The sequence below is a fragment of the Macaca mulatta genome, chromosome 3 (genome assembly GCF_049350105.2).
Source record: "Macaca mulatta isolate MMU2019108-1 chromosome 3, T2T-MMU8v2.0, whole genome shotgun sequence".
Classification (NCBI taxonomy): domain Eukaryota; kingdom Metazoa; phylum Chordata; class Mammalia; order Primates; family Cercopithecidae; genus Macaca; species Macaca mulatta.
Window position 1 is genome coordinate 34,958,887 of NC_133408.1, and position 20,795 is coordinate 34,979,681.

General features: G+C 57.5%; 2 protein-coding genes and 1 non-coding gene across 3 annotated transcripts in view; all 3 read right to left on the bottom strand.

The window, feature by feature from the left end:
- PRKAR1B (protein kinase cAMP-dependent type I regulatory subunit beta) overlaps positions 1–11,433 on the bottom strand; it is a 482,327-nt gene extending 470,894 nt beyond the window's left edge. The window contains exon 1 of the mRNA XM_028845428.2: positions 11,340–11,433. The gene's annotated coding sequence lies outside the window, so the exon portion shown is untranslated. The remainder of the gene's footprint in view (positions 1–11,339) is intronic.
- Positions 1–20,795, bottom strand: part of C3H7orf50 (chromosome 3 C7orf50 homolog) — a 125,790-nt gene that overhangs the window by 13,104 nt on the left and 91,891 nt on the right.
- On the bottom strand, positions 6,138–6,231 carry MIR339 (microRNA mir-339). Its single transcript, NR_032481.1, has one exon. It is a non-coding gene; the product is annotated as a microRNA mir-339 (primary transcript).

The window sequence follows — 20,795 nt, forward strand, 5'->3', positions numbered from 1 at the left end:
CCACTCTGTGCCGTCGGCCGCCCTGTGCTCACGCTTGCTGCCTTGGGGTGCCCAGCTCCACTCCATGCCATTGGCTGCCCTGTGCTCACGCTCGCTGTCCTGGACCAGGCGATTCCCCAAGGCTGTGACCATGACGTGAGTGGCCCCAGCTATCTTGGGATGACACAGGCGGGCCCCGGGAGGGTGCCAGCTGGAGGGGGCCGGGGGGCAGTAGGTTCGGGCAGGCTGGAGGGCACAGTCCGCGGCAGGGCCAGGGGGAGTGGGGGCAGTGCGGGAGGGTGGTGGGGCCACCAGGACCCGCGCTTCCTCTGCTTGGCCTGCACAGTCTCTGGCCCGGAGAGCACAGGTAAGCAAGGCAGGATGGCTGTCACCCACGGATGAGCAGCGGACAACTTTCTCCAACTGCCACCCACGTGCCGACCCTCCAAAGAACATGGGTTTCATTGGCAAACACTTTTAGCAAACTTACCACTATCATCACATAGAGCTCCCAAAGTTGCCCCAAGGGCTTGTAAATTACCTAAGTACACACCAAAAACTTTTTAAAAGAATCCAAGTGTCGGCCAGGCGTGGTGGCTCCCAGCACTTTGGGAGGCCGAGGCGGGCGGATCACAGGGTCAGGAGATGGAGACCATCCTGGCTAACACGGTGAAACCCCGTCTCTACTAAAAAATACAAAAAAAAAAAAATTAGCCAGGCATGGTGGCGGCGCCTGTAGTCCCAGCTACTTGGGAGGCTGAGGCAGGAGAATGGCGTGAACCCAGGAGGCGGAGCTTGCAGTGAGCCAATATCACGCCACTGCACTCCAGCCTGGACAACAGAGCGAGCCTCCGTCTCAAAAAAAAAAAAAAAAAAAAAAAAATCCAAGTCTCAAAAAGCCTGTGAGGGTCACTTCTACGGACTTGAGTTTCAGGCCTAGGATGCAAAGCCTGGTGCAGCAGCCAGGGCTCACTCCAGGCTCCTGCTGGCTCCAGGATTCTGGGAAGGGGCAGACCTCGGGCCCGCTGGAGCCCCTCTAGGCCCAGGGTCCACCCCACAGACCCTGCAGGCTGGGGCCACTCTCCAGGGAGAGGTGTGCTGGGAGGCTTTGAGCCGACGCTGTCAGGGCAAGAGTCTCTCTCCTAACATGACGGCTTTCGGACACAGATGGGACGGGCCCTGTGGAAGGAAGCACTGGCCTGTCACAGATGTGTAATGTCTAAAGCCGGCATCTCTGGACCATCCCAGTGCAAGCAGAAAACCGTATAAAAGTACAGTCACCCTATCTCAATGCTAGGACAGTCTCCAGCATTTCAGACTTGACGACATACAGACACTCAAATGAAGTATAGAAAAATAAAAATTCCAGCCACACATTCTCTTCCCTGCGGTTAGATGTCTTCAGGATTACATTTGAAAACGCATAGAGGCCGGGCGCGGTGGCTCAAGACTGTAATCCCAGCACTTTGGGAGGCCGAGACGGGTGGATCACGAGGTCAGGAGATTGAGACCATCCTGGCTAATACGGTGAAACCCCGTCTCTACTAAAAAATACAAAAAACTAGCCGGGCGAGGTGGCGGGCGCCTGTAGTCCCAGCTACTCGGGAGGCTGAGGCAGGAGAATGGCGTAAACCCAGGAGGCGGAGCTTGCAGTGAGCTGAGATCCAGCCACTGCACTCCAGCCCAGGTGACAGAGCGAGACTCCGTCTCAAAAAAAAATAAAAAATAAAAATAAAAGAAAACGCATAGAACAATTCAATGTGCATGAAAAGCTTCACACAGGACATGCACCCACACAGATAAACTGCAACCCTAGGACTGGGATGGTGACACGGCCTGTCACTGCGCCTACACTGTATTTTATAACGTGAACACTTTCACAGACTACCGCAAGCAACGCGGCACATGCGCAGTTAAACACGAAATCCTTACCATCAGGCAATGAAAATGTTCCCTGTACTCAACAAACACACTGAAAACAAACCAGAGCCAAACTCTACAGGCTGGGAGGAGCAAAGTGGATCAATGGCCACGGCAGCTTCCAGAGGAGAGAGCCCCGAGATTCTTACAGAGAAGCTGACACTGTTTGAGACAATACAACCGCATGAAAACTATGTTTTTCCTTTACGCCTATAACTCCTGGCAAGCGACACAGAGAAGAATGACAATCATTTGATTTGAAAAGGTTCCTCTAGACTTGACTGAGGCAGCAGAGCCCCAAAGGCTCCCTTCTGCCCACCCCGCCCGTCCATCTGTGTGACATGGGCCCGTCGTGAGCCGTGCTCCCAGCGTGAGATGCCACAATGCACTGGCTCTTCCTGGAGATGTCCGAGGCAGGTAACACGTGCTAGTCGCATCCCAACCAAAAGAACCGGCAAAAATAAAACCATCATCATTTTCCAGGTTTCTGAGTTTAAGCCAACAGGAAACACGGGAGAAACACGCGGCGCTCCATAAAGCTGGCCTGGCACGACTCTGGCACCAGGTTCCTGCACTGGACACCAATCTCCAAGGTTCTGAATTTTTCTAAGTGACGACCATGAACATCACATACACAGAAATGGGCCCCGAGAAGGGTATGTCGGCCACCGGCCATGGCAACGTTTGGGTTGGTCTCACCTTGTTTCGGCCTGAGCCCGGATCTCAGATCCCAGCACCGATTCAGTCTACAGCCCCTTTTTCCCTGCGGGTCCTCCCTGCCCTGCAGGGATGTGCTGACTTAGCGCACTGAGCACAGGTGTGCAGGCTGTGCAGTGAGAGCCCCGGGGCTGGGAGAAGCAGGCAGCCTTGGTCCAGCAGGTCCTGTGTGGGGGCCGCGTTGCCGGGCAGGGCCTGACAGGACTGCTGTGGGCTCTGAGAACAGCCCAAATGGACAGTGACCCCTGCCCAGTCTCTCCAGCCTGGGAATGAGCCTCCCCAGCCACGGCATCACACCAGGGAGATGTGACGGGAAGTGGCCTTGGTGGCTCCTGGGTCCCTGCTAAATTGTTGGGGAGGGGAGTGCCAGGGGGTGAGGAAAGAGAGGTGGGGTCAGGAAGAGGCGTAGGCTCCCTGTCCCCTGGGTGTGAGAGCCGGTGTGGGCTCCCTGTCCCCTGGGTGTGAAAGCTGGTGTGGGCTCCCTGTCCCCTGGGTGTGAGAGCAGGTGTGGGCTCCCTGTACCCCGGGTGTGACAACAGGTGTGTGGGCTCCTTGTACCCCCCAGGTGTGAGAGCAGGTGTGTGCGCTCCCTGTCCCCTGGGTGTGAGAGCAGAGGCGTGGGGTCCCTGTTCCCCTGGGTGTGACAGCAGGTGTGGGCTCCCTGCCCTCCCCCGGGGTGTGACAGCAGGTGTGGGCTCCCTGTCCCCCGGGTGTGAGAGCAGAGGTGTGGGCTCCCTGTTCCCCTGGGTGTGACAGCAGGTGTGGGCTCCCTGCCCTCCCCCCGGGTGTGACAGCAGGTGTGGGCTCCCTATCCCCCAGGTGTGAAAGCAGGTATGTGGGGGGGGCTGGGGGTGAGGAAAGAGAGGTGGGGTCAGGAAGAGGCCTCAGGTCTTCGTCAACCTGAGGCTCAGGGAGGAATGTGCAAGTCCCTGTCTCATGAGCAGGGTTTGGGCCATCGGGAGATCCCGCGGAGGCTGGGCTCATGCAAGCTGTCAGCTGCCAGTGCCCGCAGGCATCCACGCTACTCTGGATTCAGGGTTTAGAAAAAATCCTCTGTTCCAGCCAGACCTTCCCGTGTCCCCTCAAGTCTAAGGGAGCAGAGCCTTCACCTAAGAAAGGACGGCAGAGTGGGGAGACCCAGGGCTGACCAGAAGGCAGGGAGGGGACGAAGGGCTGACCCAGAAGATCAGGGAGGACCCAGGACTGACCCAGAGGGTTGGGGGGACCCAGGACTAACCCAGAGGGTCAGAGGGACTGAAGCTGCGGCCTGTGTGGCCCCTAATGCCCGGCCCTCATGGAGACACCAAGGCAGGTGTGTCCTGACACCTGGCCTGAGTGTCCTTGGTGGGCAGCTCCTCACCCACAGTGAAGCGAGGCCAAAGGCTGAGTGCTGACTGCCACTCTCCTTCCTCCGGAGGCCCCTCTGTGAGCAACGCCCATGTGACGCGAATGTCACCTGACCAGACGGAAATACTCCCGGCCGGGGCCCTGCAGTGACCCTGGACCAGCGTCTGTCCGGGCGGGACTGTCTAGTGTCTGAGGTGTCACATGAGGATCCCAGACAAAACATACTCCCCCTCCGGTGTCACACCAGCGCACGCCAGCACACACCAGTGCACAGCAGCACACGCCAGCACACAGCAGCACCCACCCACGCACCTTGGACTTCTTCTGCGCATTTCATTGAGGATGTGGGGTCTGTGGAGAGCCCAGACCACTCAGAAGCCTCGTGTCTGAGGGTCACGCAGGCCCAATGCACCTCAAGCTGTGGGTGTCGGGCCACTGCCTCTGGCCCCAGGCTCAGGCTCCCTGGGGAAGCGGTGGCCTTGTCGGAGGACAGACTGGCAGAGAAAGGACCCATTGTCTCTCAGAGGGAAGATAAAGAGCTCCCTGCTCAAATTGGAGCTGCAGGGAAGGACGCCACCAGCCTGGCCTGCCGTGCCCTGCTGTGCGGATGAAGGGGTCACCCGGCCTGGACCCTGTCCAGTAGACGTGCAGGGGACAGTGTCAGTGAGGCAGGTGCTGCTGTCCTACAATGCCAGCCGGGTGACGGGGCCAGGGCTCCAGTGTTGCTGTGTCAGGCCCTTGGGGAGCATCCCTGGATCGCAGGGGAGGTGGGGAGGGCTCCGCGCAGGGGAGGTGGGGAGGGCTCCGCACTGCGGGGTGGAGGACAGCAAGACAGCTACACACCCTCCTGCACCTTCTTCTCGGGAAACAAGCCACGGACTCAATACTTACAAACTTTCCCAAGGGGGGGAGTCTTCTCTGGTGGCATCTCGTGTAGAACCCCAGCATGTGAAATGACCGCCGTGGGCAGCTGCAGATGGCAAGGTACGAGCTTCTCCGCCCCCGCCCCCAACTGCACACAAGGCCAGGCGCTCTGGGGCCCAGTGTCCAGGGCTCAAAACCGCATGCGCAAATTCCTGGACTCAAGCCGCGTGTCCTTCTGTGGGGGGAGACTGGGTTTTGGGGTGCAAACGTGAGTCCTGGGGAGCAGAAGCCCAAGGAGCACCTGGGGCAGCTCCCCTGACTTGGCTCATGCGATTCGATCCAGGAAAGCACAAGTCCCTCGGCACACCCAGGTGATGGTGATGACGGCCCACAGGCGTGGTGCCTGGATCACACTGGACAGGCCGTGTCCTGGTGCACTCGAGGCCGCCTGGACAGGGCAACCAACCCTCAGTCCACCAGGAGCCTCGCTGCACTGTCGGTGAGCCACGGTGGAGACGGCAGCTCAGGAGGGAAGGACGGGAACCCTGGACACGTGCACATGGAGCCTGTGTCACCCCACCCTGCCCCCCGTCCCAAGACGACAGATGCAGGCCTGCGGGGAGGCATGTCCCCACCCACCAGCGCCTCCTGGACCACGAGCTCCTCTGTCTCCTGCATCGCCTCAGACCCCACCCAGGAGTTCCAAGGTCAGGAGCCTGGACCCACGTCCCACATCCCACAGCCCTCTTATGGGGCACCTGTAGCGATTCTGTTCCAGTTTAAAGAAAACCTTAATCAGATTTATTACCTCAATTATTAGAATTCCATAGTGTTAACTCACAGTAGTAAACTGCTTTTTCTGAGAAACAAGAGTTTTTTAAATTAAGCCTTTTGAGGCAACTACAGGCGACAGCCGTCATGAGGGAACACGGGATGCCCACGTGCCCTCCACCACCTCCTCCCAGGGCAACCCTCGCAGAGTAGCCAGGACCACCTTCGGATCCGCACTGTGAAATGACAGTCCCACAACCAACAGCATCGATGGGGTCTTCTTAATGATCAGAAACACACAGGGGATTAATTTACCGTTATTCCACAAAATACACAAGCTCTCAAATTCTTTAAAGGTGAATCCCCCCAAATGTCCTCCCTCCCATTACTTCCTCCCGAGGACACCAGTGGAACGTCCCATGCTCTCCCCCTTTCATGTTTATACTGATTAAAACACATCGTATCAGAAGCGCATATAAGTCCAGGCGCTGCTACAAAGTGTGACGTCTCCGCGGTGAGCTGGCCACTCTGTGGTCCCGGCGCAGACACTGGGGCGGGCGCCGGCTCTGTCGTCGAGGCGCTCACAGGCAGGCACACGTGAGCTCCTGGAGGACAGGGAGAGCGGCCGCCCCGCCCCTGCGGAGCATGGGACGCTTCCTGCCGCGGTGGCGTGGCAATGGGTGACGCCTGCCTGTGGCCCCTTCTCAGAAGGACGTTTTAAATGCATGAGGCCTGATGCACAGGCACAGGAGATACATAGGAGCACATGTGGGCATCCGAGTATTTATAGGGTCTGGTGGCTCCTGCAGCTGCAACATGGGCCAAGTGCAAGTGACGCGTGAGGTGTCCCCAACAGATGGCACGGGGAGCACCCACACCCGCCACTGCTGGGTCTGCGGAAGCTCGTATCAGCTGGAGGTTAGTGAAGACACACAGGGGTTCATTCTCCACCCAGGTTCAAACTCCCTGAACTCACGAGACCCAGGCTGAAGACATGGACAGACTGCCAGCCCCAGCGCCCCTCTAACACCACACCTGAGGCCCCCTGGGAGTCTGGGACCCCATGCAGGGTCCCCCGCAGGCTCCTTCCTAGGAAGGAGGTTCCTGCCCTACTCCACATTTCTCCCCATCCAAATTCCAACTCGTTCCAACTGGGCCCTGGAGAACATGATGAAGACCATGGGGCCCTCTTCCCAAGAAACACACACACACACAGAGACAGCAATGCGCTCAGACCCCAATCCCTGGCAGCCTGACTCCTCGTTCTATAGAGAAGGGGTGAGGATCTCCAGGGTGACTGCTCACATCTTGGCACATGTAGAAGGCAGGGCTGGAGCAGCGGCCCCTGCAGCCCAGGCCAGGGGACTGGAGGCCCTGTGGAAACAGAGGCTTTTTCTTGTTGACACATGGTCTTGCTCTGTGGCCCAGGCTGGAGTGCAGCGGCATCATCACAGCTCACTGCAGCCTCGACCTCCTGGGCTCAAGCAATCCTCCCACCTCAGCCTCCCAAGTAGCCAGGACTATAGGCATGTGCCACCACGCCTGGCCAGTTTTTAAATTTTTTTAGAGATAGGACCAAGGCTGCTCTCAAACTCCTGGTCTACAGTGATCCTTCCGGCCAGCCTCCCAAAGTGCTGGGATTACAGGTGTGAGCCCACAGTGCGCAGCCCCCACTTTCTTCTTAAAAACCCTTCTTAAAAAACCTTAAGCTTGGCTGACAGTGGGACCTGTCTCCCTATGCCCACCTGGAGGAGCTCAGAAGCCTCAGCTCAAGGGGAGCCCTTGCCAGAGATGTGGGACCAGGAATGGGCCCCACAGAGCCCTGCCTGTGGGCTTCCTAAACAGCTTGAGTTCAGCCGCACACACCAACGATGCAGGTGGGTTGCAACAAACAGCAGGAAATGGACCCATAGGGGCAGGAGAGACGTGGGAGCCCCAGGTGCCTTTGATGGCCAGTGCTGAATTTCACGAGCAACATTAGAAACTTTTTATTCCTGCTTTTCTCTTAACCCAAGGGTGAAAATGGAAACCCGCGGTGTGGGGCAGTCTGCTAAACGCTAGGATGAGGGCAGGGAACGAAAGCCACCCTCCCCACTGCCACCTGGCCCTCAAGAGCCTTCCCAGGGGCTCTCCAGTTTCAGCCTCTCCTCGCTGAGTCAGACAGTGCTGCCGGCCTGGACGGGAGGAAGACCCAGGCTGGAGTACAGAGGAGCACTTTCTATAAAGATCAGATCAGGTTTCTGGAAACAAAAAGCCCTAAGAACCTGCGAACGGCTATTTAGACTTGATGCACACGCCACCATTTCCCAGGTGTCCATTCCCAGCACCACGCACGCCCATCCCCAGCTGGAGCACACTCTTCAGTGTGGAAGACAAAAGGAGCAGACAGAAGACAACCCCAGGGAGCTGGGGGAGAAGGTGGGGGCTCCTTCCACACTCCTGGTCTGTTCTGGTCGGAGGTGTCACAAGGGAAGGTGTGGAGATGCAGCCGATGGGGACATGGGGCAAACGCGCCCCCTTCGCCCCACACCTGCCCAGCCAGAAGGAACCAGTCAGCAGCTAGCAGCAGCTCAGTCCTGACTGCTGGAGACCCAGCCCCAGGGGCAGGCAGGTTGGGATCTGCTGCTCTGGGCCTGGAGGTAGTTGTGGGCCAGGGTGGAGGCTGGAGAAGCCAGGTACCTCCCCCCAGAGCTCTGCAGGGGCCAGTCTGCTTAGGCTATCAGCTTCATCACTGGGGTGGTGGCTGCTAAGAGTGAAGCCTGTAGCTGGTACCTCAGGGACCTAAATAAGAACCACTCCCTGTTCCAAGGATCCTAGGTGGGTGGAGGATGAGAAGCAGCTGAGCCTACAGGGCGCAAGAAACTCACTGGGGTGTGGGTGCTAGGGACTTGGGTTTGGGGCTGTACTGAGCAAGCCTGTTGGTGGGGGGACAGTGCTGGCAGTGAGTGAGGAGGTGCATAAATCAGGTCGGGGACAGGGACTCTGTCCTGGCACCACTGGGGCACAGGACACTGGCTCAGGTGTCAACTGAGGACCCCCTAGTGTAGGAGAGGGGCTCACAGCCACTGAGGCCTGTAGACACAGCTTTGTGTATTCTGAGGTCACAGAGCACAAGAGGTTGGGGGGTGCGATGTGGACTAACCTCGCCCGTCCAGCAGGAATGGGGCTGGTAACAGAGCCCTGTAACCACTCAGCACTGGCAGAGGTTGTGTGGCTCCCCAGTGGAGCTGAGGGCTGGTCTCCATATTCCCCTGAGCTCTGGAAACTCCTGCATCGCTAGCTTCGGGCCCTTCACTGCCTCCCTTGGGCCTCCAGAGGCAGGCTGGGGTTCTCTCCTTTCTCAGCCTCTACAGCCAGTGTCTGCCACAGGACGGACACCCACCAGGGCACTGCCTGGGATGGAGGACTCCTTTCTGCCCCTGGTCGGGTAGGCCGCGCAGCAGCTGAAGCTTCAGCTGCCGTGGAGGGAACAGTGAACTGCTGGGCAGAAGCAGAAGCGAGCCTCCTGGAACTCCTGACCCCAGATCCCAGAGGCCCTGCCCCCTTGTCACCTCCCAGAATGTTGGCAAGGCCTCTGGGTGACTTTCACCCACATCCACATCCAGAGGAGTGACACAGGCTCCTAGACTCCGGCTCCCCACTGAATGGCAGCTTTGTATCCACACGTGTGGCTGGGCGGCTCTAATTTGAACTTAAACATACGGATGCTGTCTAACAATTCACGACACTTCTCGTTTCTTTTGCTACTATTGGGCCAGTTGAGGGTGGAGCCCAGCTGCACCTGGCACCGCTGAGGAGCCTATGCGAGCAAGCGCTCCGGCTGATGGGTGGGCAACAGCTGACCTAGGAGGCAAGGGTCCAGCAGGGCAGTGCTTCTGTGTTGCCAGAGGCTGTGCTGCAGCTCCCTGCCAGGGCCACGTCCTTCCTAGCTATGAGAACACGAACCTGCCTCAGCTTCCCTGTGGAGGCCGCCGCTAACTAGCAGTCTGAGGCAGTGTTGTTTCTAAGCCGGGAAGGCGGCTCCCGCAGGAGCAGCAGGGGTAGGGCTGAGCAGCCGCTAGGCACGGGGACTGCCAACCACACAAAGCCTGCTTCTCAACCACTCGCAGGAAAGCGGCTCGCACTTGCTCCCCATTCTTCAATGCTGATTCTGCCACTTTACTGAAAATCACGTTATTAACGTTTGAAAAACACATGGGAAACGTGCAAAGACATCCACGCCCCTCAGTCGCTGCCGCTCCAGCACCTGGCTCTGAAGCCTGTGCAGAAGGCGAGGCTCCCGCGGCGCCCGAGAGGGCCTGGCACGCTCCCCGTGGAGGGAACCAAGCTACTCCGCACGTGGATTTTCTAGCGCGCAGCCCACTTCATCAGGCAGCCTCTGCGCTTCATCCTGCCGGCGTGACCGGTGTGCTCTGTAGTGTCAGGAAACTGCAGCGCTTTGAGTATAAACTAAAAACAGCAAAACTACATTTTCATCTCAGAGGCCCCTTCCTTCTCCCCCACGAGGTCACCTGGGCCCGGAGGCACAGCACGAGCCGTGCAGGAGCCTCGAAGAGGTTTGAGCGACAGGAAGAAAACAAAACATGTTACTGCCTCTAAAATGAGGAAATGACAGAATCAAAATTAAATGTCCGTGAAGTGGATCATTATGTCAATTTTGTTAGTTGTTACACATAGTTGAAAACACTCACATTTGGGAACTAAGTACGTCTTAGGTTTTCTCACTCTGCCACAGCTCTTCAGTGAACACAACGAATTCATAAAAATCACACTGTCAATTCGGTGAGTTACTCATAACCAAAGGACTATGAAACAACGGTCACCATTCCTGGTCACCATTCCTGCCGTCTCTGTAGCCCTCTGAGGCCCAGCAGCAGGCTCTCTGTGCGGATGCCTGGACGCCGCAGCTGAGGACGCTCCGAGGATACAGCGCAGGACCAGCGCGGGGCCGCCACCTGCCCGGGCCACTGCCTCCTCGGAAGATAAAAGACTCGCTCCAAACACCTCTGCGCTCTCCCACCCACCCAAACCCGGCTGACCCCGACGCAGCAGCGGCGGAGCCTCTGGAAGGAGCTGCGGGCCCGCCCCGCCGTCCTCAGGAAGGCTCCCGAGTGAAGCTAACCCGACTGTTTTCATTATGAGTCTTTGCTTTAGTGGACACAGCTTCGCACTAGCACCCACCGCGCCATGGGGGGGCCGCCTCGCCCCAGCCAAGGAAGCCCCGGGCTTCCGGGCGCCCGACGGGGTCCTCTCCCCCGGCACAGGGAGGGGCGAGGCGGCGCTGCGGGCGACACAGGTCCTCCCAGGGGTCACGAGGCGGCCGGCGACTCTAGACCACCCGGGGTCCTCAGAGCTCGTGTCTCCCCCAGGGGCTGCTGCATCGCGGCTGGGGGCCCGGCCCGCCCCCACAGCGCAGGGGTGCGCGGCCGGTTGCGGGGGCGCTCGAGGGGTCGCAGCGCCTGCAGGGCCTGGACCCCTACCCCGCCACCCGCGGTCCGGCCCTGCGCCCCCAGTAGAGTAAGTGGGAGGAGGCGCGGGACCGTCCAGGGCCTGCCCGGGGAACGGCGCGCAGCAGAGCCCCGAGAAGCGCTGCTCGGTCGGCCCGGGGTCTGTAGGGCGGAGCGGGGCCCGCAGCAGCGCCCGGAAGCCACGGCCTCCCGCGGGAGCGCCCACCTGTCGCCGCGGGGCGGGGCTGGAGCAGGGCCCGTCCCTTTCCCTCCGCTTTTCTCCCCTCCCTGCAGCCCCGGTCCGGCCGCGGCCCCGAGCACTGACCTCTGCCCCGGTTGTCAGGTCCCGCGGGCACGTACGGCGCCGGGGCACGGATGCGGCCGCAGTGCGTACCGCGGGGTCCGCACCTCCAGCAGCCGCAGCGCCCCCGCACTGCGCATGCCCGGCCGGCCCGGCGCGGCTGGAACCAGATCCAGCCGGCTGGACGGTGACGCCAGCTCGCCCGCGGGGGCGGGACCTCGGCGCGGGGGTGGGAGAGCGGGGGCGGGGCTTCGGCGCTGGGAGGGCGTGGGTGGACCCTGCTGCAGCCCCACCGCCCCTCAAACCAGGCTGCTCTGGCCGCCCCGGGCCTTCGGTCCAACTGTGCGAACGGCGTGGAGCGCGCACCCCCCGCCCCCGCGCAGTGTCGCTGCACGTACTTGCCTCTGACCGCCCCCACCCAGCGCCCATCGTCCACCTACTTATCTCCCCCATCTGCCTCCATTATCTTCTCATCTCCCCCAATCTGCCTCCATAGACCCATCTCCCCCAGTCTGTCCCCATCTCCCCTAGTCTGTCCCCATCCCCCCCGGTCTGTCCCCATCTCCCCTAGTCTGCCCCCACCTCCCCCAGTCTCCCCCTATCGCTCCCCCAATCTGACTCCATGCCCCTCATCTCCCCCAGTCTGCCCCCATCTTCCCCAGTCTGCCATCTCCCTAATCTGTCCCATCTCTCCCCAATATGTGTCCCCCATCTCCCTCAATCTGCTCCCATCTTCCCCAATTTGCCATCTCCCCCAGTCTGCCATCTCCCTAGTCTGCCCCTATCTCTCCCCCAATCTGACTCTATGTCCCTCATCTCCCGTAGTCTGCCCCATGTCCCCCAATCTGCTCCTAATCTCTCCCCCAATCTGACTCCACGTCCCCCCATCTCCCCCAGTCTGCCCCCATCTCCCCTGTCCAGGCCCTGCAGGCAGAAGCCTAGCTCTCCCCTGGCATCCACGTGTTCAGCAAAGGGGAGGTGCTCAAAACCGGCTGGCTGAATACAGGCATGAGTCACACCGCCTTTTCCTTACCACACAGAGGGCATCTAGATCTCTTCTGGCTTGTGTGTTCCCTGCCCTGGGACTACGGCTGCAGATCAATTTTTTTGCTTGTTTGTTTTCGGAGATAGGGTCTTGCTCTAGCACCCAGGTCAGAGTGCAGTGGCACCATCAGAGCTCACTGCAGCCTTAATCTCCTGGGCTCAAGTGATTCTCCCACTTCGACCTTCCAAGTAGCTGGGACTACAGGAGTGCACCACCGTGTCCTGCTAATGTTTTAATGTTTTGTAGAGACAGGGTCTCACTATGTTGCCCAGGCTGGTTACGAAATTCTGGGCCCAAGTGATCCTCCTGCCTTGGCCTCCAAAAGTGCGGGGATTACAGGTGCACCACCATGCCCATCCTAATTTTTAATTTTTGGAGAGACGGGGTCTCACTATGTTGCATGGCGTAGGAGGCTGAAACTCCTAGGCTCATGTGATTCTCCTCGGCCTCCCAAAACACTGACTGGGATTACAAGCATGCAGCACGGTGCCTGACCTGCCTTGCAGGTCAATTTTATGGTGCAGGAAGCCACACTGGCCACCCAGAGCACAGTGAGCCCGGAGGTTGGGCTGGTTCCGGGGGAGGAGGGGCTTAGACTCCCTCCCAAGGCGTCAGGGTCTGAAACACACTGTGCTCTGGCTGCGGAGCCTGCTCTAGAGGCCACCCCCGCCTGGGGAGAGGGTGTGGGCGCCCCAGTCCCCTGCTGAATGAGGATCTGCAAGGCAGGAGTCGGGCCTGGGGCTGGCTGTGTTTTCCTCCTGGCTGTTTCACCACCTCTGGGCCTGTCCCCATGCAGAGGCCTGCTCCATGGTGGCAGCCAGGCAGGCAAGGGCGGACTGGAGGCCTCCTGGAGCTAGTGGACACGAGGAGGCCAGGAAGGGATGGCCTGCCCACTGCCCACAGCCCCTGCACAGCAGTGCTTCCGGTTTAGCGTCTGTGCCGCTGGTGTCCTCACCCCCCTTGCACAGAGAAGGAAGCGTGTGCTCAGTCACCGGTTTCATGAGAGGTACTCAATTCTGGGCCTTCTGAGCCCCAGCGGCCTTGTGTGCTGACTCCCCAGTGTGTCTCCAGCATGAACGCACCAGCCCATACGGTCACCCGCCTCCATGTACGGGCCAACCCTGTGCATCCACCCGTCTTCCCGAATGTGCCAACCCACGCATCCACCCGCCTCCACGAACAGGCCAACCCTGCTCATCCGCTGTCTTCACCAGCGCACCAACCGGCACAGCCACCCGTCTCCATACCTGAGCCCGGGGACCAGGTTTCTTCTCCCCATAGTTCTGTGTCGGTGGCTCTGGGCTGCTTTGAGAGACACGGGCAAAAGCATGAGCAGGAGAAGCTGTCCTGGCAGTGGGGTGCAGTTCCCCAGGCTGGGCCACCAGCCCCACAGAGACAGGGATTTGGTGCTGGCTGATGACCCGTGGCCCCCAGGGGCTTCACTCCACTCCATCTCATGCTTCCAGCCACCACGCTCTTTGCACTTCACAGAGGGGGGAACTGAACCCAGCAAAGGTGGACACGTAGCAGCTGCTACGCTTTCCTAGGTTCTGCCTAGTGACCCGCCTGTGGGGCTGTGCTGTCTCCCAACCCCTGAAGCCACACATAGGTTTGTGGCATTGGACAGGTGGGGCTCCCTCCGGTTAGGTGGGACTCTCCGCAGGCAGGTGGGGCTCCCTCTGGGCAGGTGGGACTCTCCCCGGACAGGTGGTGCTCCCTTTGGGTAGGTGGGACTCTCCCCAGGCAGGTGGGACTCTCCCCGGGCAGGTGGGGCTCTCTTTCCAGGCACATGGGGCTCTCCCTCCCCGGGCAGGTGGGGCTCTCTCTGGGCAGGTGGGGCTCTCTCTCCGGGCACATGGGACTCTCTTCGGGCAGCTGGGGCTCTCCCAGGCAGGTGCCACCATGCCTGCTTTCCCACAGTCCACAACCCTGGGCGCCAACACAGAGCAGCAGGTGCAGGGCTGCTTACTGCACCGGCACATCCAACCACCTAAATGAATGCACCAGTCCACACATCCACCCAGGCTCGACTGAGGGCCCCTTGTACCTAGTACAGTCTCAAGGGTGGAGTAGCCAGGAGGGAGCCCTCCCTTTGCCTTGGCTTGAAGCATCAGTGGCCAGTGGTCCAGACTGAGACTCTAGAGCCCCCTCCCCCAGCAGCTCGGCAGGTCCTGGCCAGGAGGAGGGGCCAAGAGGGGAGGAAGGCACCCCAGAGAGCTGGTGAGCTGCTTCCCTATATGGGATGCTGCTCTACGTGCTACGTGTCTGGACAGAACAAGACAAAGATGCATGCCTATGGAGAGACTACGCTGAGGCTGTAATAATATTGAGGAGAAAAATTAAGGGTAGGCTTATTTTCTGAGATTCAAAATGGTTGGGGGAGGAAGGAAGTCAGGGAACAGCACCATAGGTGGCTCCTGGGCAGAGACCAGAGACCTGCAGGAAGGGCAGAATGGTCCAGGTGGGGGGACGGCCAGCAAGCACCACCCGGGGAAGGGGCTGAGAGTGCAGGGTGGCTGTGGGGACATGCCGAGGGGGTGAGAGCAACCTGGTCACCAAACCTTCCCCAGGTAATAAGAATTAGCCTTGGTCACCAAACCTTCCCCAGGTAATAAGAATTAGCCTTCGAAAGCTGGGCCCAGGCATTGAGGCCACGTGGAGCATTCTGAGTCATTCAAGAAAGACATAACTATGTCCGACACGTTCTTTTTTTTTTTTTTTTTTGAGACGGAGTCTCACGCTGTTGCCCAGGCTGGAGTGCAGTGGCGCGATCTCGGCTCACTGCAAGCTCCGCCTCCTGGGTTCACGCCATTCTCCTGCCTCAGCCTCCTGAGTAGCTAGGACTACAGGCGCCCACCACCGCGCCTGGCTAATTTTTTGTATTTTTAGTAGAGACGGGGTTTCACTGTGGTCTCGATCTCCTGACCTTGTGATCCGCCCGCCTTGGCCTCCCAAAGTGCTGGGATTACAGGCTTGAGCCACCGCGCCCGGCCCCGACACGTTCTTTTAATTAACCACCCTGCTCCGGTGGTCAATGGGCCCCACTTCCCAGACATGCCACGCCCCAAACAACGCAGGGTAAATGGGCCCCAGATCCAGAGAACTGCTCCCGGCCCACGGGGCTGCCCAAACATGTCCCTCGCACTCAGCCCGCCTGAAAATAAGGTCTCTGAGATGGAACCTGGGGCCGGGGATGAAGCCCCCGCAGGTGGATCTACTGTTGGCCAGAGTAGAGAAGGTGCCACGGAGGGCCTTGGTGAGGATCCTGTCTGCCAAATCACTCTCGTAGCATCATGAGAATCCACTGCGGGGGTGTGAGGCCTGGGAGGCCCCTGTGAGCGGAGGCCACAGCCACCCGCCCACACCGCCAAGCATGCCCAGGTGACAGTAGCGCCCTTGGGCTGCTCCAGTCCGTCCATGAGAGGCAGCGGCAGGAAAACCACACCATCAGCAGGTCCCGAAAACACCAGGAGGTACTGCCAGAAAAGCACGATGCTAGGGTACTGCACGTACGTGGGCAGTGCCTCTGCCCCAAGCATCCTTCCTCCAGCCCAATCACACCGTCTACCTGACCAATCCTGCACGCTCCTCACTACCCTGCCGGGATACCCCCTCTCTGGGAAACCTGGGGGCCCCAGGGAGCTGGAGGACCTCTCCTTTGTGCACTCGCAGTGCTGACACAGGCCACGCAGTCTCGGCAAGTCTGTTACACACTGAAAGAAGAGTTACCACTACCTCGATACGAGGGAACACGGCCCAGCTCAGTCTGTGAAGCTAGTATAACCCTGATACCAAAACCAGATAAAAACAAAACTATGGACTAATATCCCTCATAAATATGGATGCAAACTTTCTACTCAACAACATGGAAAAAGAGTCACACACCACGCATGACAAGTAGAGTTGACTCTAGAGGTGGAAGGCTGGCTCACCATTTTTATTTTATTTTTTTTGAGACAGAGTCTCGCTCTGTCGCCCAGGCTGGAGTGTAGTGGCGCGATCTCCGCTCACTGCAAGCTCTGCCTCCCGGGTTCACGCCATTCTCCTGCCTCAGCCTCCTGAGTAGCTGGGACTACAGGCGCCCGCCACCATGCCCGGCTAATTTTTTGTATTTTTAGTAGAGACAGGGTTTCACCGTGTTAGCCAAGACGGTCTTGATCTCCTGACCCTGTGATCCGCCCACCTCGGCCTCCCAAAGTGCCGGGATTACAGGCGTGAGTCACCACGCCTGGCCAGCTGGCTCACTATTTAAAAATCCATCGGGCTGTGTGCGGTGACTCATGCCTGTAATCCCAGTACTTTGGGAGGCCGAGGCGGGCGGATCACCCGAGGTCAGGAATTCGAGATCAGCCTGACTAACATGGAGAAACCCCATCTCGACTAAAAACACAAAAATTAGCCGGGCATGGTGGTGCACGCCTGTAATCCCAGCTGCTAGGGAGGGTGAGGCAGGAGTTTGAACCCGGGAGGCGGAGGTTGCAGTGAGCCGAGATTGCGCCACTGCACTCCAGCCTGGGCAATAAGAGTGAAACTCCGTCTCAAAAAAAAAAAAAAAAAAAAAAAATCAGTCAATAGAATGCATCCTATCAACAGGCTACAGAAGAAACACCACGTGGTCACATCAACTGATGCAGGGGGTATGTGACAAAGTTCAAGACCCACGCGTGGTAAACACCCAGGAAATCGGTAACGGAGGTGCCTCCTGAGTGAGGTAAGGAGCATCTGCAGATGCTCCTCCAAGGCCAGGAACAGGGCAAGGGTGTCCACCCTCCCACTGTCCCCACTGCTGTCCAACATCGGGCTGGCCAGGGCAACAGGGCAGGAAAAGGACCAGAAAGGAAGAAAGATAACACTCTATTTGCAAGCGGCATGACCGTTGATGCAGGAAATCTCAGATAATCTACAAAATAAATCCTGGGACTGTAAGTTCAGAAGGTGCAGGACCACAGACAGGGAGCCGGTGGTGGGCTCGTGCAGGACCACAGAGAGTCAGGGAGCCGGCACTGGGCTGACGCAGGACCACAGAGAGTCAGGGAGCCGGCGGTGGGCTCACGCAGGACCACAGAGAGTCAGGGAGCTGGCGGTGGGCTCATGCAGGACCACAGACAGGGAGCCGGCGGTGGGCTCACGCAGGACCACAAAGAGTCAGGGAGCTGGCGGTGGGCTCATACAGGACCACAAGAGAGTCAGGGAGCTGGCAGTGGGCTGACGCAGGACCACAGAGAGTCAGGGAGCCGGCGGTGGGCTGATGCAGGACCACAGAGAGTCAGGGAGCCGGCGGTGGGCTCATGCAGGACCACAGACAGGGAGCCGGTGGTGGGCTCATGCAGGACCACAGAGAGTCAGGGAGCCGGCAGTGGGCTGACGCAGGACCACAGACAGGGAGCCAGCGGTGGGCTCATGCAGGACCACAGAGAGGGAGCTGGCGGTGGGCTCGTGCAGGACCACAGAGAGTCAGGGAGCTGTCGGTGGGCTCATGCAGGACCACAGACAGGGAGCCGGTGGTGGGCACGGGCAGGACCACAGACAGTCGGAGCCGAAACTGGCCTTCCCGTGCTAACACCACCTACAACTGCTCACCAACAAGGAAATGCTTAACTGTAAATCTAACAAAAGCCTGTATGGGACTTAAACTCTGAAAACCACAAGACACTGATGAAAGAAACTTTGAAGAATCCAAATAAATAGAGACAGACATTGTGTTAATGGACAGAATGGACAGCATAGTCAAGACATAAATTCTCCCAAAATTGAGGTTCAGGTTTAATGCAACTCCTACCATAAATTTCAGGTTTTTTTTTTTTTTTCCCTGTAGGTAAAGACAAGATTATTCTAAAATGTATATGGAAAAGCAAATTAACAAGGATAGCTAAAACAGCGCTGAAAAAGGATGACCAGAAAGAACTGTGTGCCTGATTTTGGGTCATGGGACAGCTGTGGTGCGGCACGGGCAGTGGGAGACACACAGAGGAACAGGGAACAGTGAACCCAGCAGGTGCCCCATGTTAGCAATGTGATTTTTTCAAAATTTTATTTTAGGTTCAGGGGTACCTGTGCAGGTTTGTTATACAGAAAAACTTGTGTCATGGGGGTCATTGTATAGATTATTTCATCACCCAGGTACTGAGCCTGGTACCCATTAGTTACTTTTCGCCTTCTCTCCCTCTTCTCACCCTCCACCCTCCTTTCCCTCCTCCCACCTCCAGCCTCAAGTTCACTCCTGTGTCTGTTGTTCCTTCTTTGTGCTCATGAGTTCTCATCATTCAGCTCCCACTTATAGTGAGGACATGTGGTATCTGGTTTTCTGTTCCTGACTTAGTTTGCTAAGGATAATTGTCTCCAGCTCCATCCAGTTCCCAGAAGACAAGCTCTCTTTCTTTTTAATGGCTGCATAGTATTCCATGGTGTATATGTACCACATTTTTTTTTTTTTTTTTTTGAGACGGAGTCTCGCTCTGTCGCCCAGGCTGAAGTGCAGTGACGCAATGTCTGCTCACTGCAAGCTCTGCCTCCCGGGTTCATGCCATTCTTCCGCCTCAGCCTCCCAAGTAACTGGGACTACAGGCGCCCACCACCACATCTGGCTAATTTTTTTTTTCTGTATTTTTAGTAGAGATGGGGTTTCACCATTCACAGGATGGTCTCCATCTCCTGACCTTGTGATCTGCCTGCCTCGGCCTCCCAAAGTGCTGGGATTACAGGCATGAGCCACCGTGCCTGGCAATATACCACATTTTCTTCATCCAATCTGCCTTTGGTGGCATTTTGGCTGGTGTCACGTCTTTGCGACTGTGAACAGCGCCAGGCTGGTGTCACGTCTTTGCGACTGTTAACAGTGCTAGGCTGGTGTCATGTCTTTGCGATTGTGAACAGGGCTGCAGTGCACATTCGCATGCATGCATCTTTATGGTAGAAAGATTTATGTTCCTTTGAGTGTATGTAAACCCAGTAACGGAGCAATCAGATTTCTGACAAAGTTTGTAAAGGCAATTCCATGGAGACAGAAATCTTTTCAACACATGGTGCTGGAACAACAGGACATCCACAGGAAAACAATAAACCTCGAACCAAAGAAGATTTACAGATGGCAAATAAGCATGGGGCCAGACGCCCCACATCCTTCCATGCGAGGGAGTGCCCATGAAAACAGCAGTGAGGTACCATACACCTGTCACGATGGCCCAAATCTAGACACTGACATCACCAAATGCGGACGAGGATGTGGAGCAACAGGAACGCACTCATCGCTGTGGAAGCGACTGCAAAATGGCACAGCCACTTTGGAAGTCAGTTGGTGGTTGCTTAAAAAGTAAGCAAAATCTTGCCACAGCATTCAGCAAATGTGTCCCTTGCTATTCACCCACATGAACTGAAAATTTAGGTTCACAAGAAAACCTGCACACAGATATTTCGAGCAGCTTTATTCATAACTGCACAGATTAGAAGCAACCAAGATGCCCTTCCGTAGGGAAGTGGGTAACTGTAGTCCATCCAGACAGCACTAAAAAGAAGGGCTCTGTCATGCCGTGAAAAGACATGACCAAGTTTAACAGCATTCTGTGAAGTGAAAGGCGCCGGCTGAAAAGGCTGTGCGCTGTGGGATCCCACCGCATGACATTCTGGAACAGGTGCACCATGGAGCCAGGAAAGGGATCCATGGTGGTCAGTGGTGGTCGGGAGGGAGGGATGAATGGGCGGCGCACAGGGCCCTCTTGGGGCAGTGAAGCTGCTGTGTATGGTGCTGTAACAGTGGATGCACGGTGGATATTCATTTATCAAAACCCACAAAGTGTGCCACACCAAGAGGGACCCCCTGTGAGCTGCGGACTTCGGGTGATCGTGATGTGGCCGTAGAGGGTCATCACTGTTGCAAATGCACTGCTCGGGATACAGGGTGTTGGTAATGGGGGAGGCCATGCATGTATTGGGGGGTGTGTATGCAAACTCCATCATCTGCTCAGTGTTGCTGTGAACCTAATACTGCTCTTAAAAAAGAGTCTATAAAACAAAACAAAACAAAACAAAAATGGCTGAGTGTGGTGGCACACACCTGTATTCCCAGCTGCTTGGGAGGCTGAGGTGGGCAGATTGCTCGAGGCCAGGAGTTCAAGACCAGTCTGGGCAACACAGTGAGACCCCCATCTCTGCAAAACACTTTAAAAATTAGAGAAGCATGGTGGCATGCACCTGTCCTCCTAGGTACTCAGGAGGCTGAGGGGTGAGGATCACTTGAGCCTGGGAGTTCGAGGCTAAAGTGAGCTATGATTGCACCACTGCATTCCAGCCTGCATGACAAGAGTGAGACCCTGTCTCAAAAACAAACAAACAAAAAAAACAACAACCTAAACTTCACAAAAAATGAACTCAAATGGATCATCTATTTAAATGTCAAATGTAAAACTAT